The 15,937-nt window shown below is 36.6% G+C and overlaps 1 protein-coding gene and 1 pseudogene across 4 annotated transcripts in view; both read right to left on the reverse strand.

The window, feature by feature from the left end:
• The window catches only part of CHM (CHM Rab escort protein), a 196,161-nt gene that overhangs the window by 72,315 nt on the left and 107,909 nt on the right, over positions 1-15,937 (reverse strand). The window lies entirely within an intron of this gene.
• Positions 2,156-15,378, reverse strand: LOC113242171 (prefoldin subunit 3-like; annotated as a pseudogene).

Here is a 15,937-nt window from a genome sequence, read left to right on the forward strand (position 1 = left end):
AATACCAATATAGTGATTTGATGTGATTGAGATAATCAGCCCAACCTTCACCATCAATTTCCTGTTGAAACTGAAAGAGGCCACATTCACATAAAATATTACTGGCCCACTAAAAATACAGGATAAATTAGGTTAAGGTTACAAAATGGACAATCAAATTAAAAATGTGAATCACACAATCAGCATTCTCATTTGCCTGGGTATATCTTTGTTACATGAGTAGCAGCATCAGTGTTTCCAACTTCCTTGTAAGCAGCTACAGATGAACTGTAACCAACTAACTGGCCTACGGATTTTTTCATTTCAGTCATACTGGTCCATGTTTTTATACACGCGCGTGCGCACACACACCCACGCACCTATCAATCCCCACCTTGGGAAAAAACAATTTTTAAATAACTTCCCATATTTCAAGAAAAGCGAGGGGGTCAAGTTCAGAATCAGAAGTTGTATACAGTTAAAAAATCATAAAATATTATGCCATAGACTATTATGGTATTATCAAAAGCATGAGAAATCCACTTAACCAGAATTAAATTTTTTTTACAAAGACCTCCTTTCATTATCTATTACACTATCTATGAAATACATTGCTATATTAAGTATCCCTTCATTTTAAAATTAATTTCTATTAAGTTTTAGGGCAAATGAGGCCTCTGAAAAATTTATTTAAATATAAAATGCAATAGAGGCATTTATAACTTTATTTTAGTAAGTCATCAACAAATTCCCTGCTTTTCAACACGATTTAACTAATAGTGGACACATACTACACAGAAAGAACACAAGAATATACTACATAGAAGGAACACAAGAATGTAAAGAATGTTTAGGACTGGTTTGTGTGGATGTTATTTTTTTTAACGTCAGTGTTTTAATATCATGAAATACAAGTACAAAACATTGTACAAGTATATGTTGTACTACATGGAGAGAATAATACATCTGTGTTTTTATCAGAATCTGTATCACCCACTGTACCTATGGCTTTCCACGAGGATTTTTTTTTCTTTTTTTTTAAAGATTTTTATTTATTTATTTGACAGAGAGAGACAGCCAGCGAGAGAGGGAACACAGCAGGGGGAGTGGGAGAGGAAGAAGCAGGCTCCCAGCAGAGGAGCCTGATGTGGGGCTCGATCCCAGAACGCCGGGATCACGCCCTGAGCTGAAGGCAGATGCTTAACGACTGAGCCACTCAGGCGCCCCCACGAGGATTTTTCTACTCTTCCTACGAGGTTTTATCATGAATAAAAAGACACAAATCTCTTCAACCACTGCAGATTTATATTTATCTTAATATTCTTGTTCAGCTGCTCTGGATAACTACTAAGAAATACAAAATTGGGAATGCCTGGGTGGCTCAGTCGGTTAAGCGTCTGCCTTCGGCTCAGGTCAGGATCCCAGGGTCCTGGGATCCAGTTCCACATCAGGCTCCCTGCTCAGTGGGGAGCCTGCCTCTCCCCCCCCCACCCCCCCCCCCCCCGCTTGTGTTCTCCCTCTCTGACGAACAAATAAAGAAAGAAAGAAAGAAAGAAAGAAAGAAAGAAAGAAAGAAAGAAAGAAAAAGAAAGAAATACAAAATTGCCTTAGCCAAGAGTTTTGAGTGGCTAAAGAATTTTGTTATTTCACGTAGGCCAAGATCTCCCTTTTGTTGGCATTGCAAAGACACTGTGCACTTCTTTGCAGTAATAAAAAGCAGTCTCAATATCCCTCTTACTGTTTAGGAAGGCAAATTACGATTTCTTGAAAAGTACACAATATTACAATAGTTATTGGCTAAGCAGTAATTCATGAAAATCCATTTATATAAGACAAACAACAACAACAGAGAGCCATAACGCCCCATATGTACTAAAGGAAACAAGTTTGGAAATATTTAAATTAACTTTTTTCTACCTCCACACTGGTTTAACCACATCAAGTGAGAGTAACATCAGCCAATAAAGAAAAGTGTCCAGAATTCAGCTGCCATAGCATACCTCAGCCATTTCAACTAAGACTTTTTTTTTAATGACAAACCAAAAAAATGATGAAAGTAGCATTTACTTTGTTGGAAATTAAAAAAATGAAAATACTGCTGATTTCATAAAATATTTGAAACTAATTTTGTTTTTATAAAATGATGTTTATCTTTTTTTTTAAGTTTTAATTATCGTTCTTGCTGTTAAAAAAATCAGCAGAGTCATGTCAACCTTTAGGGATAAACTCTCGGGTATTTCAAATAACATGTTTGGAAAACTGAACCACATTTTTAATTACCAGCATTATGCTTTGTTCTTGGTAGAATCATTTTTGTTTCTTCTTTTTTACATCCCAATTATAAACCCTGGCCGTACCGACTTCTGTGGTAGTAAACTAATCTCAAAGAAAGTCATGGTCTTCCTCAAGAGAATCAAGATTCTTCATAGCAGTCGATAAATTCTTTTCCAACAATGCTTGAGCTTCATCAATACCATATTCAAGCATTACATTAGCCCCCAACCACTTTATCACTAGGAGGAACTGAAGCTTTGCAATACAGGTTATCTGCCAGTAAGAATCTGGTCTCCAGTGAACTGGTGGCCTCTTTTCTCTTCTGCATGTATTTTAGAATTTCTAAAGTCTGACCCTTTAGCCTCCTTTTGAGCAAGGTTGAGTTCCGTAAACATACTTCTGGTACCATTCATCCAGCTTCTTTAGTACTGTATCTGCAGTCTCATTCCCATGCTGTTTCATGAAAGAATCTACATCTTCCACAAACACGGCCTCAGGAATCCCTGGGTGGAGCTGCCACTGTGGCCACTTCTCCTAAGCCAATGATCAGATACTGTCAGAATCCAACAAATTTCCTCTTAGTTTTAAATAAGAACTGGGTGTATCTTATGCTCTTGGAAAGAATCACTTGATATTTACCATAAATCTACACAACTGCAAAAGTGTGCACCTGCATATGTATATGCGTTTTTCATGCTCCTTCTCATTGGCTTCCCCCCCCATTCCAGTCATGCCTGTTAGGGAAAATATGTGTTGCTCACAATGGTGGCATTTGTTCTCTCTCACATCTGTGTTTTTCTCACATAGCTTATGCCTAAGTGAAAAAACCAGTGGTTCTGTCACCAGCTAAATCCTAAGAGCTGACCTTTACTGCCCACCTACTTGTACTCACCAACCTTTGTCCCACATTTTTCCTTAAGCTCCTCTTGTCAGCTCATCTCATAACTCAAGCAAACAGAAACCAAAACTACCCCCTCAAACCATAGCCACTGCCCTGAGAAGACCTCCACCAGTCCAGAGCAGTTTGAGTGCAAACCCTGACCCTGACTTGCTCCTGCACAGACAGACCACGGATTAAATTCTAGAATGACTGACAGCTACCTTTATCTCACAATACTACTAAAATCTCTGCCCAAGGAGGAGCAGAAGCCTCATTTACGTAACATGCAATGTGTGTATAGGCATGTTTCCTTAAGGAGCATGTGTCACCTATGCCTGCCTCTACAGAGAATGACAAGGCTTCCCTATCTAAATATTCATCTGAACCCTAAGATAAAAGGCACCCATTCACCCTTGCTCGAGGAGTCATGGCTTTGGAAGTTATTCCCCATGATCTCCTTATTTGCTGCAAATCTAGTATCTTCCATGTGACAACTCACCTGGTGTAGTTTCTATCTGTGACTCACCAAGGAGAGAACTCATGTTAAGTTAGTTTGGAAAAAAGTGCCGGGCAAAATGAGACTGATGAAAACAAATTTTGGTTGAGGGAGGGCTATTTGGTGGCAATGAGTTACTGAGGAAACATCACTGACCAAATAAGTAAGGAGCACAATAGCAAGCAGTATTTGACAGCTGCATTTAAAACTCAAATAGCAGACATTTACATAAGAAGCAGGGAATTACAAGAGAAATGAGGAAATAACAGATGGTTACACACAGGTCTTTGGGGCAAACGGCCAATAATAACAATACAAATAATCATCACAGCTAGCACTGAGTACTTACTACATGCCAGAAGCTTTACATGTATTAACACATTGCATCCTACAGGCAGAGTTTCACAGATTTGGAAACTAAGGCAAAGAGAGGTCAAGTGACTTACTCAAGGTCATTTAGTAGATGGTATGGCTGAATGAAAACTCAGGCAATATGGTTCCAGTGGCTTCTCTGTTAACTATCATACAAACCGGGTGTTATACGCAACTAATGAACCATCGAACTTTACATCGGAAACCAGGGATGTACTGTATGGTGACTAACATAATATAATAAAAAAACATTAAAAAAAACCTATCATACAAACTGCCTGTCAGTATCATCTTATCTTGGCATTATGAAGGAAAGCAACATGAAGTCAGATGGTCAAAGTTACTCTCAGAGTTGTCCTAACTCTTGGCAAGTTGCAAAGATTATTACACAAAATAACATAATTTCTCAATGTCTACACATTTTGTCTCATAAAAAGAACGTGTTTATTTGTACATATGAAATGGATTATGTGCACTTCATTTTGGATAGAACATAAGCTCAGAGTAATAACCATGGGAATACTCATCTTTAGAGTACCTAGCAAATTATGAATACTTTGCAACCACATTTTAAGAAGTAATTTATAAAGTATATTGGCAAATAGAGATCTTCAAACAGAGAAAGGCAAACACTTTGCCATGAATTATTTGCAGGTAATAAGGTTCCACAAGACAAATGTTTTCTTCCAGTGCATTAAATGGCAGCCTAGCAACCCACCAAGAGTTAACACACCTTTAATGATGGACAATTAAGCTACCAAAGACAGTGAATACTACTGAGATGCCAGTCAGGCCCCAGCTTTGGTGCAGTTCATACCACCCATCTTGGGGTCTAACATAAGGCCTAGCAAGGTAGCTCTGTATACTCACCTTAGGATACTATGGGGCCTAGAGGCAAGCAAGTATACATTTTATGGGATTTGCCTAAAAAAACAAACTACAAATGCACTAAATATAGTAGGTAGTAACTATTAAAAAAAGTCACTACAAAAATACCTTTGAAACACTTTATCAAATGCCATTAAAAACAAAACCAAAAGGGTCCATTACAAGAGAATTCTGAATGACCACTGATTGTCATCACTGTACTTTAGTGAGACCCCCACTTAAATTATACTGGTAAAGCAGAAGTTCACTCAATGGTAATTAGGCACATCTTAAGTTTCATGAGAGACAATAAAGCTTCAGTGATTGCATCTATCTTACACAAAGTTAAACCGTTGTATTTACTTGTTAACTATATCCAGACATACATTTATCAGAGTACTATGTTTGAAACGACACTGAATTTTCTATCACGTTTATCAAGTGTCTGCTGGCCACAAAAACGTGTGTAGGGAAAACTTCTAGTGTGTGTATGTGTTTATTTTTATATATTTAAATATATACAGGTTTATATATATTATGTAGTACATAGCATGTTTATGGGTTATATACTTATACTGCATATTTATATTACTACATCATGTTTACTGGTTACGTATTTATATTTCTTAGCAATGTGTTTGTTTATACTATCATCCCTCTTTTTTTTTTTTCTTTCTAGGTATCTGGTATCTTTTTTCCTAGCAGGAAGCTGGGGGAAGGGAAGTATTATTGTTGCTGTAGTTGGTCTGTCTCCTGGGAATGCGAAATTGGACAGCTTCATCTCCTCTCCCCTACTCAAGAACTCCTCTGCAACTCAAGCAATTGTCATCCAACTCAGCACAGACTTCCTATTGGCCCAGAACTAAGTGTTTTCTTAAGAACATGAGCTAAACAATAGGTACTGACTCCTGTAGCCTCAGGAAACAGTTATGCTCATAACAATCCCAAGGCAGGCCTCCTCCCTTGGTATAAGTTCTTAGGAATCATTACCTATGAAGTTTTAGACTATTCAGTAAGACCATAAGAAAAAAAAGAAAAAAAAAACCAACCCTCAAATGAATGGTCCATTACAACATGGCCTCACTCACAGTGATCCAGTATGACCAAAATGGCAAGCCCTCCTTGATACTAGTCATGGTGACAGAACCCAAGGGAACTTGTTTGGCAAGCAGCAATCACCAAAACTAAATGGTGACTGAAAGTCAAGCATATAATCTCAGTCATGCTGTACAAATTGCACAGAGATCAGCTCCTGAAGATGGTTGTGAAATCAATATGACAGTCTACGGACTGAGACTGCCTAGGTGCCTATCCTGATTCCCCTACTTATTAGTTGTATGACTATGCTTCAGTTCTCAAGATTATAAAATGGAGATAATAATAATACCTATCACACAGGGTTGTTGAATGGATTAAATGAGTTAATGCATGTGACATGTTTGTTCTGTACCTGACACACCATAAACATTCCATAAATTGGTAGCTTTTGTTAGGTACCACTTTCTACAGCAAAGGGACGATGATTATAGACTATATACCACCCATGTTTGTAGGCTACATTGCTGTAACTGACTCTGAGAATCTGCCTATATGTATTCAAGGCCTGTATTTTCTTCTAACAATTTAAGCAACTTAGGCAGCTGGTCAATTCAACTACCTCCCAGAAGGGAACTGTGACAGTTCTAAGAGAACTGTTGATGCTGATAAGGACAAGCAACTGAGATTTACTTCTTCATTCCCAAATATTTATGAAACTAGACCTACTATGTACCAGAGGCAGCTCTGGGCAGCACTAAGGATATAAAAATAAACTAGACAAATGCTGTCCTTGCTGACATATAACTTATCTAGCGCATGAGAGACAATAAGCAAGAGATATAATAACAGTAGATACTGGTATGTGTTCTGAAACAAAATAGGATAACGTAAGGGTGATGTGAGGGTCTGAATGCTAGACAGGATAATCAGGGACAACTTCTTTGAGGAATTTATATTTGAGCCAAGACCTGAGTGACCAGAAGAAATCAACCATGTGAAGATCTGGAGGAACAGTCTAAGCAGAAGGAACAGCAATTTGAAAGCTTGGAAGTGCAAACTAGTTCAGTGTATTTGAGGAAGAGAGAAAATGAGTAGGGCTGGAACACAGTAATAGAAATATAGTATGAAATGGGGTCACAGAGATAATCAAGGGCCTGATAATGCAGAGCTTCAAAGGCCAGAGTGAAAACCTTAAAATTTATTCTAAGTACAATGGGAAGCCACCAGAAGGTCCTGAGCAGAACAGTGACATAATCAGATTTGTATTTTATTTTTATTCTTAAAACCTTCTATTATGAAAAATATCAAATGTACATAACAGTAATACAATATAGTTCCCTTACATCCATCACCCAGACTCACCATTTATCAAGATTTTATAGCATTGGACTATATCATTTTTTAACTAAAAAATTTTAAATTCCAGTATAGCTACCATACAATGTTGTATTAGTTTCAGGTGTACAATACAGCAATTCACCAATTCTACACATTACTCAGTGCTCATCATGTTAAACGTACTCTTAATCCCCTTTACCTATTTCATGTGCCTTCCCATCTACCTCCCCTCTGGTAAACATCAGTTTCCTCTCTATGAGTCTTTTTTGTTTTTTTCTGTTTCTTAAATTCCACATATGAGTGAAACCATATGGTAATTTGTCTTTCTCTGCCTGACTTATTTCACTTAGCATTATACTTTCTAGATCCATCCATGTTGTTGCAGATGGCCACAATTTCATTCTTTTTTATGGCTCAGAAATAATCGTGTGTGTGTATATGTACATGTGTATATATATACATATACACACACACACACACACCACGTCTTCTTATTCATTCATCTATTGATGGACATTTGGGCTGCTTCCATAATTTGGCTAGTGTAAATAATGCTGAAATAAACATAAGGGTGCTATATCTTTTTGAATTACTGTTTCCATAGTCTTTGGGTAAATACCCAGTAGAGGAATTACTCGATCAAATTTATATTTTTTAAAAGATGAGCTTGGCTGCTGTGCAGAGAATTGTCAATAGGGCAAGAGTGGAAAAGGGGAGGCCAGTTATGTTTGCAGTAGACCAAGTGAGAGATGATGGGAACCTGAAGCAGGGTAGTGGCAATGGAGATGAAATGGAGAGACTGAAGACCTATTTGAGACACAAAGCCGAGAAGAATTGCCGGTGGACTGGATGTAGCAGGGAGATGTCCTCCTGAAGACAAGTTCAAGGTAATTCAGATATTCATGACAGGAGTCTCCCCTCTGAAATGTTTAACTATCAAATTTAACTGTTCAAGCCTGATACAATCTTCCTGTACAGGTAGTGCTTTGAAGGATTCTGCAGAAACACTCTTCTTCCACCTAGGGTGTGACTATTAGAGCCAGCTAATTGTTACCAACCTCAACAACCACTGTATCTATCCTGGCCATTCATTAAGATTGCTACTTAATACTCTAGGTACAAACATCCAGATAGAGGTGGTACCAGGAACAGATCAGTTTCTGGCATTCAAAAAGTTATCATGACCTGTAAGGACACAGCACTGCTGATAATTCAGGAAATTATATGTCACAAGTATCTGAGTCCAATGGGGCTTTTGATGCAAATTTCACACTCATGAAAAGGTTGTGGACAGATGGATTGCCCTTTAGGCATTGCCGTCATTCTTGAAAGGCATAATCACCATGCTTAACGTAGAAAAAGCTGCCAAAAAGCAATACACAGCCTTCAGAAAACTCATGCCCAGAAACTGCCTCTATTTTATAGATCCTAGCCATATATCTAGCTTCCTCTGTTCTTGGTGACATTCTGTAGATGATGTATTCATTTTTTTTTTCAGCTTTTTCAGCTGTCCTTAAATTAACCTTCTATAGGAAGAGTCACAATAAAACAATGTATTGTATGACAGAAACAGATCTGTATTAATAACGGCACCAGGGACCCAGAATAAATTAATATAAATTATAGAATACAAGTCATCAATCTTCTTTTTCACTAGTTCTCTTTTCTTTGGAGGGATGGGTGAAATAAGTGAAGGGGATTAAGAATATACTTACCATGATGAGCACTGAGTAATGTATAGAATTGGTAAATCACTATAATGTACACTTAATATAACATTGTATGTTAATTATACTGGAATTTTAAAAAATTAAAAAGTCACCATTCAATATTTAAAAAAAATTAAGCCTTCCAAAAATACTGGAGGTCAATTTATATGGTTGGGTCATAACCTAGGCTCTATATCTACACATCATGTGTAAAATGGCTCCCCAGTTTGTATGCAAACCAGAAACACCATGTCAACTCAATGACTCTCTAATACAGCCTATTGCAATGACATCAATGGAGCTCTTTGGGAGAGCACTAATGGTTCCTAACTACTCTTTAAACATAATTTAAATTAAGCTTTTAATAAAACTGAACTTTTTAGTCTGAACACACAGACTAGCAGCTTCATGTTTTTTTATTTTTTAATCTGCCACATATCTACTTAAGCAAATTCATTTAAAAAGAGAGCTTTCAAATTCTGAAGGAAGTCCTTGGTTCAAACTTTTAAGATGTAGCAAAGAAGTCTATAGTAAATCTACTTAGGCTCTCCAAGAGACTTCTTTCGGTTAATTTCCTTTCTCTGCCTCTTTCTCTGCTTTGACATTCTGTACACAATATATTCATTTCTTAACATAATTCTTATTAAATCATTGATTCATTTTGCTACCTAGTCTTCAAAACTCAAATTGTACAAATAGCACAGGCAAATAGGCATCAATTTTAAATCAGGACAGTAATATACTTTTTTTGTAATGCCCTTCATGACTATGTCCAGTACAGTGTGTGTTTTTCTTAATGCAGACATAAGAATATCCAAAGCTAATGTTTTCTGAGAGTCCCTACATAATGACTCCTACGTCCTTTTCATGGGTTGAAAAATATGGTCAGCAGATCCATCTAGAGATACAATCACTTTTATGCCATTTTCCTGCCTTCTCACACTGCCTTATGAAAGTCCTTCAGCTAATACTCTTTCAGCTCAATATTTTACTATCTACAAGCCCTCAGTGTCAACTATAAATTGGGAAGCAGCTGAGAGTTACTATGCTGACTGTCCAAAATCATTTATAAACATGTTGAAAAAAAACGGTAAGCATTTCTTGGGAGAGCATACTGTAAATATCTCCCCATGCAAGGAAGAGTTCATTTAATCCACCCATTCCTTTTTTCCTGTGTTTGAACTAGATCTCTATGCATGACTAAACATTATCCCTAATCCCACGGTAGGAGGACATTTTTAAAGCAGTATTTGGTATAAAATCTTATCAAAGGCTTTTTGAAAATCTAAATGTTCACGGACTCCTCCTTGTTCACACCATATTTATCCCCTCTCAAAGAACCCTGTCAGATGGCTGATGTATAATTACCTCACAAAAACCATATTATGTCTTCTTGTGGATTACATGTTCAATAATTTCATCCTTTAGCTATTTATTAAAAAATTGACTGTCAAGTCAAATAGCCTTATTCCTCTGCGATTCCTGGGCTCCTTCTTTAAACTATATACCCTCTATACCTTCTCCATACCCTCAAATCAACTGATTTCCTTTAACTGCCCCTCCCAAACCAAATCCCTGCTCAGGACTGTCTTAAACTGAATTGGTTCAGACAAAAAAGTACCCGAGGCCCCTTCAGTCACCAATACTTTCATTTCCCCCCCCTTGGATTGTATGTATCCACTCATAGAGTAAAAATAAAACAAAGGATAGTCATTTGTGTTAAGCAAATCCTAGGAAAGACCTGCAAGCTTTCTCAATTCAAAGGCTAATGGTACTAACCTGGAACATGATTCACCTAGGGCTACATATAAAACTGCAATTGCTCAAATCAACCAACTAGCCATTGGCATATGCTAGTTTCACAGTAGATACACAGACTTAGCCCTCTGTTAGGTAAATGAGAGAAATGACATTAAGCGTAACAACTGGAAAAAATTAAAGACTACTAGAAGTATTATAAGGGAACTGAAAGAGAAGAGGTTAATATGTGTTGGAAGAGGAGTTACAGAATGTCAAAAGTAGAGGAAACCTTTAAAACAGCTAGACCAATTTCCTGTTACAGAAAATCAGAGAAGGTAAACTACTTGCCTAAAAGCATACAGCTTCTAGCAGTCAGGTGTAGTGAAAGATCTGATGGCTAGGCCTGTATCAACCCTTGAAGAGGAACAGGTCAGACTGTTGGGGGCAGGAACAGATCCTAAAAGGTGGAAAAGTAATGAGAAAATGCAGAAAGGTGAGAGTGTGCATAGACACTGGAATAATTAAATGGATGTACAAAGTAGGGCAGCCGGGTGGCTCAGTCGGTTAAGCGTCTGCCTTTGGCTCAGGTCATGATCTCAGGGTCCTGGGATCGAGCCCTGCACCCAGCTCTCCGCTCAACGGTGAGTCTGCTTCTCCCTCTCCCTCTGTGATCTCTCTCACTTTCACTCTCTCAAATAAATAAAATCTTTAAAAATAAATAAATATATAAACAAATAAATAAATAAATAATGGATGTACAAACTGGGGAATGACAGGAAGGAGCTAAAGAATAAAATTATTACAGAATGGGGCTAAAAGGTAAATAGAAGTGTTTGTATTTGATGTGACAGACAATGCCACTGGAAGTGCCATGCTGGTTTGATGAAGGAGACAGACAGTGGGAGCAGGAGAGCAGCTAGCAATTATAGTCCTGACCATGGCAGAAGAGTAGAAACTGGGGAAAGCATAACTCTAAGAAACTGAGAAAAAATAACATACTAGTTAGGACAGAGTCAAAGGTTAATCCCAGAATTACTGTTGATTTGTGAGAAGAAAAATACCACTGGAATGCTTGTGGTTTCCTTAAAGGGTGCTCAATTTATAGAGTACCTCAAAATCCAAATCTAGACTTCTGAGGTGATATGGAGATGGCATAAATTCACTACATACCATAGTTGCGAACTATGAGTGACATAAATGAAGGGCATTTTCGAATGGCTATAATTTTTTTTAAAAACTCAATTTGGTGAAAGATACCATCCTCTGACATGTACAAATAAAAACTGTCATTTACCTATAGCAAGGAGTTACCAACTGGACATCCATGGGATAGATCTGCTTGTAGATAAATTTTGTATGACCTCACAGTTTAAAAGAAAAATGTTACTTTGGCATAAACAATCTAGATCTCTGTCTTCTTTAAAAGAGAAAATCTGGCAACACTAGACCTATAATCAAGACTTACAGTCACACAGCAGCTTCTCTCTTTAGATGTATCCTGTGCTCAACAGCTCACCATGGTTTCTACTGCTCCAACCATCTTCTTCCAGCCCACTACACTTCTTATGAACTGCCTGGTCCCTGTAGACATTTGACATTGCAATCCCTACGCCTCAGTTGTTCAGTAAGTTTTCTTTTGGTATTTTTATTTGCCTTGTTATGAATGTTCTATGTTAAACAATTATTATTCAGGATGTTATACATTAAAATTTTAAATATGAATCTTCTAGAAGAAATCAAAGACAGCAAAATGCAAATGTTAATAGAATTGGTACAATTTTGAGAGTGTCCACTCATTTTATTAGCTGCAGAACATGTGGGAAAAGGGAAAGGTATTTGATATTCTGAGGTGGTCACGATTTATTTTTTGAAAACAAGTAGGGTTGTAATAAGTAATAGTGGTATCTTGGGAAATCCTGTGAATCTAGATTTATCCCAGCTTCTATTTTTAGGTTAAAAAAAAAAAAAACACCTACGAAATGAGAGTCAGTGATAAATCAAAATTTAAACCTTATATTGAATTTCTCTTAGAATGCTAACACATTTAGGGGGCGCCTGGGTGGCACAGCGGTTAAGCGTCTGCCTTCGGCTCAGGGCGTGATCCCAGCGTTATGGGATCGAGCCCCACATCAGGCTCCTCCGCTATGAGCCTGCTTCTTCCTCTCCCACTCCCCCTGCTTGTGTTCCCTCTCTCGCTGGCTGTCTCTATCCTGTCGAATAAATAAATAAAATCTTTAAAAAAAAAAAAGAATGCTAACACATTTATACTTCAGTTATTAACCATTTATACATAGATACTCTTCATACTTTTCAGACATCTGATAGAGTTAAATTAACACAATGAAAATACAAATCTGAAAAATAAGCAATGATCATTAATGTGAAATTAATATCTGGGTCTGCTGAATAAGAGTAAAGACAATTTTCCTGACTTGTAAATATGTCTTTCTTTTGTCAAATTAGTGGGGAAAAATGTCACTTTCAAATACACAAAATAATTATACTGCACCTAATTTAAAGAAAAAAGACTTGTTTTCTAACTTCATAGATCTTAAGATTTTTTCCAAAATCCACTTTCTTTTAATAGGCTCTGACAGAGTATAATGCTTGACTACACAAAGCTATGGTTAGAGCTTGTTTTTAAATATCTTCAACCATCTGACATGAATGGTGGAGACCTACTATTCCCATACATGCAACTGTAAAAAATACAAAGCTCAGCAAGGAAATTTCCCATTTGTCCCACTGTAATTAAAGTTAGAAAGAACGTGGGAATCCATGTAAATTCTTCCTGAGAAATATGAAGCACTGAGTCTATAATGGGATTTTTTTCTGTAAGTTTCAAATATTAAACTGCCACTTCAATTACTTGTTTATAACAAGCTCAAGGAAAATTCACAAAAGCAACCTAATGTCTATCCAACACATTATTCAGATAATTGTGTATATTTGGAGTATAATCTAACTCTGATGCCATTAACCCCAAACAACATTCAAACGAACAGAATTTTAATTAATTGAGTACTGCTTCCAAAGAGTCAGATTTTACTGAAAGAACAAACCAACATGCTACTCAATTTCAACTTTGCCCTGGTACATCAAATTGTATTACAGATAAATTAACAGTTGTGAAAAATTTTGGCTGGAAGCCCTATCCTACAAAGCCTTTAAAAAAAGCAATTTCAATGCCTATCAAGGTAGAAATCAGCAGTTGTAATTTTTTTAATACAGGTGCAAAACAATGGGACCCATTAATAGCTGAACTTTTCACAACACTATTCATCATGATTTATGAGTTAGTATATAATTTGATTATTCTATTAATTCTGATTACTGCTTTGGCTAATAAAGTGAAGGTCACTTCCAAAATAAATCTTCATTACATTTCACAGAAAGTAACTGCCTTCAACTAGTTGTTTTCTTTAATTAAAAACTAATGTAACAAGAAAGAAAATAGACTTCAGGGTTACCATGTCTGTTGCCATTAAGAGAAATATACTGTGTGGATGTAATGTTCTCAAGACAAATCCAACAAAACAAAGTGTCTCTTCATCTAATCTCCGTATTTTTCAATATGGGAGAACTATTTTATATGTATTTAGAGTAATTTTGGAATTACAAGAATAAAAACTGAACTGTATTAATGCTTTAGAAATTGAAAAGAATCTTTGAAAATACTCTCCAAATTCATGAATGTAAAATGTAAGGCAGTATTTTTATTTCTAAAATTATGTATGTGGGATTCTGTATATGAAAAATTAACAGTAGGTCTCTGTCTTAACCAAAGTTTCTCCTAAAGGTGGCAAGAAACCTTCTCTGCCTCTTAGGATAAATACTAGACACAGGGTCCTGACAGCTTTGGAGGGAGATCACAGGAAAAATGAAAAAGGCTCATTTTAATTTATTATTCTCATTTAATCTATTTTTACACACAGAAAATTCTGTGTCCTAAATTTAACATTTCATTTTATTTTTTATAAAGTCTTCTAGACCTTCAGCTGAGGTCCTATTATCGAAGCTGTTGCATCATACAACTATATCAAATGAATAAAGGAAATTAAAGATACGTATTTTCTCACAGAAGTAAAATACTAATCCTCAAACAGGAAATCTTATTTCAAAAGCTAGAAAGCTTAAATGTAAGAAATTATTAGGGCATGACAATGCTGTAAAGAAGCAGGTGGCAATGATTTGTATGCTCACCAATGGCCTCAACTGATAATATATTGTCACAAACCCCATTCCTGATAAACTTGCTCACTCTGTCCTGGTCATATTAATCGTTCTGTTATCTCAAAAGACCCCATCTTAGACCTCTGTCACAGTTCCTGCTGCCTAGAAAGTTCTTCCCTCAGATCTCCAAAAGCATATGTCTTACCATCATATTTTGGTGTCACTACACTCAAATACCACCCTCCTAAACGGCCTTCCCTGACCACCAAAGCATCTAAAGGGACACCTCCCTACTGCCGATAGTCACTTCCTGCCATATTACCCTACCTTCTTTTCTTCACAAGACATACTACTCTCTCAAATTTTATCTTTCTACTCTCTAACACTCTTCAACAACCCCTCCCAACCAGAGACTTTCTCTGTTTTCAACAATGTTTGTCTGGCACCTACAAAAGAGCTAGTATAAAATGTTTTATGTATCTCTATATTTTTAAACGAATTCTAATTTTTATTCTAAATTTGCATATGATAAAACAGAAAGCCCAAGTTTATAGCCAACGTTCCCTTAATATTTTATGTAAGAAAATAGTATTAGTGTTAAGTCTTTGGTAAAAAATTCCGTAACTGTTACCCATACCTATCATGCCCTGAGTGAGCATGTGCGTATGAATGAGTGTATGTGTGCTTAGACAAAATACGTATGGCTATCAAAGAATGTACAAAAGCTGCAAATGTACTGGTAGTAACAAACACAATGAACACTTACTAGGTTCCTCTTGTGATTGTGATCAAGAGTACATATTACCAAGACAGGTTTAGGGGCTCAATTATTAGCCAGGGAAGATACCTATTTCAAAGGGAACATATTTAGTGCACAGGAAAATGTTGAGATCAGAACCACTGTAAGCCCCCAACATTTCAGAAACTTTTTGTATTTTTATACCTTTTCTTAAAATCTCTAATGTAGAAAAGGTTGATTTCAGTTTAACTTCAAGGTTCCAATTCAAAATCACAGTAGCTAGTATTCTTTACTCTTGTAAAAAGTAGTACACAAACATATAAACACTGAAC

The sequence above is a fragment of the Ursus arctos genome, chromosome X (genome assembly GCF_023065955.2).
Source record: "Ursus arctos isolate Adak ecotype North America chromosome X, UrsArc2.0, whole genome shotgun sequence".
Lineage (NCBI taxonomy): Eukaryota > Metazoa > Chordata > Mammalia > Carnivora > Ursidae > Ursus > Ursus arctos.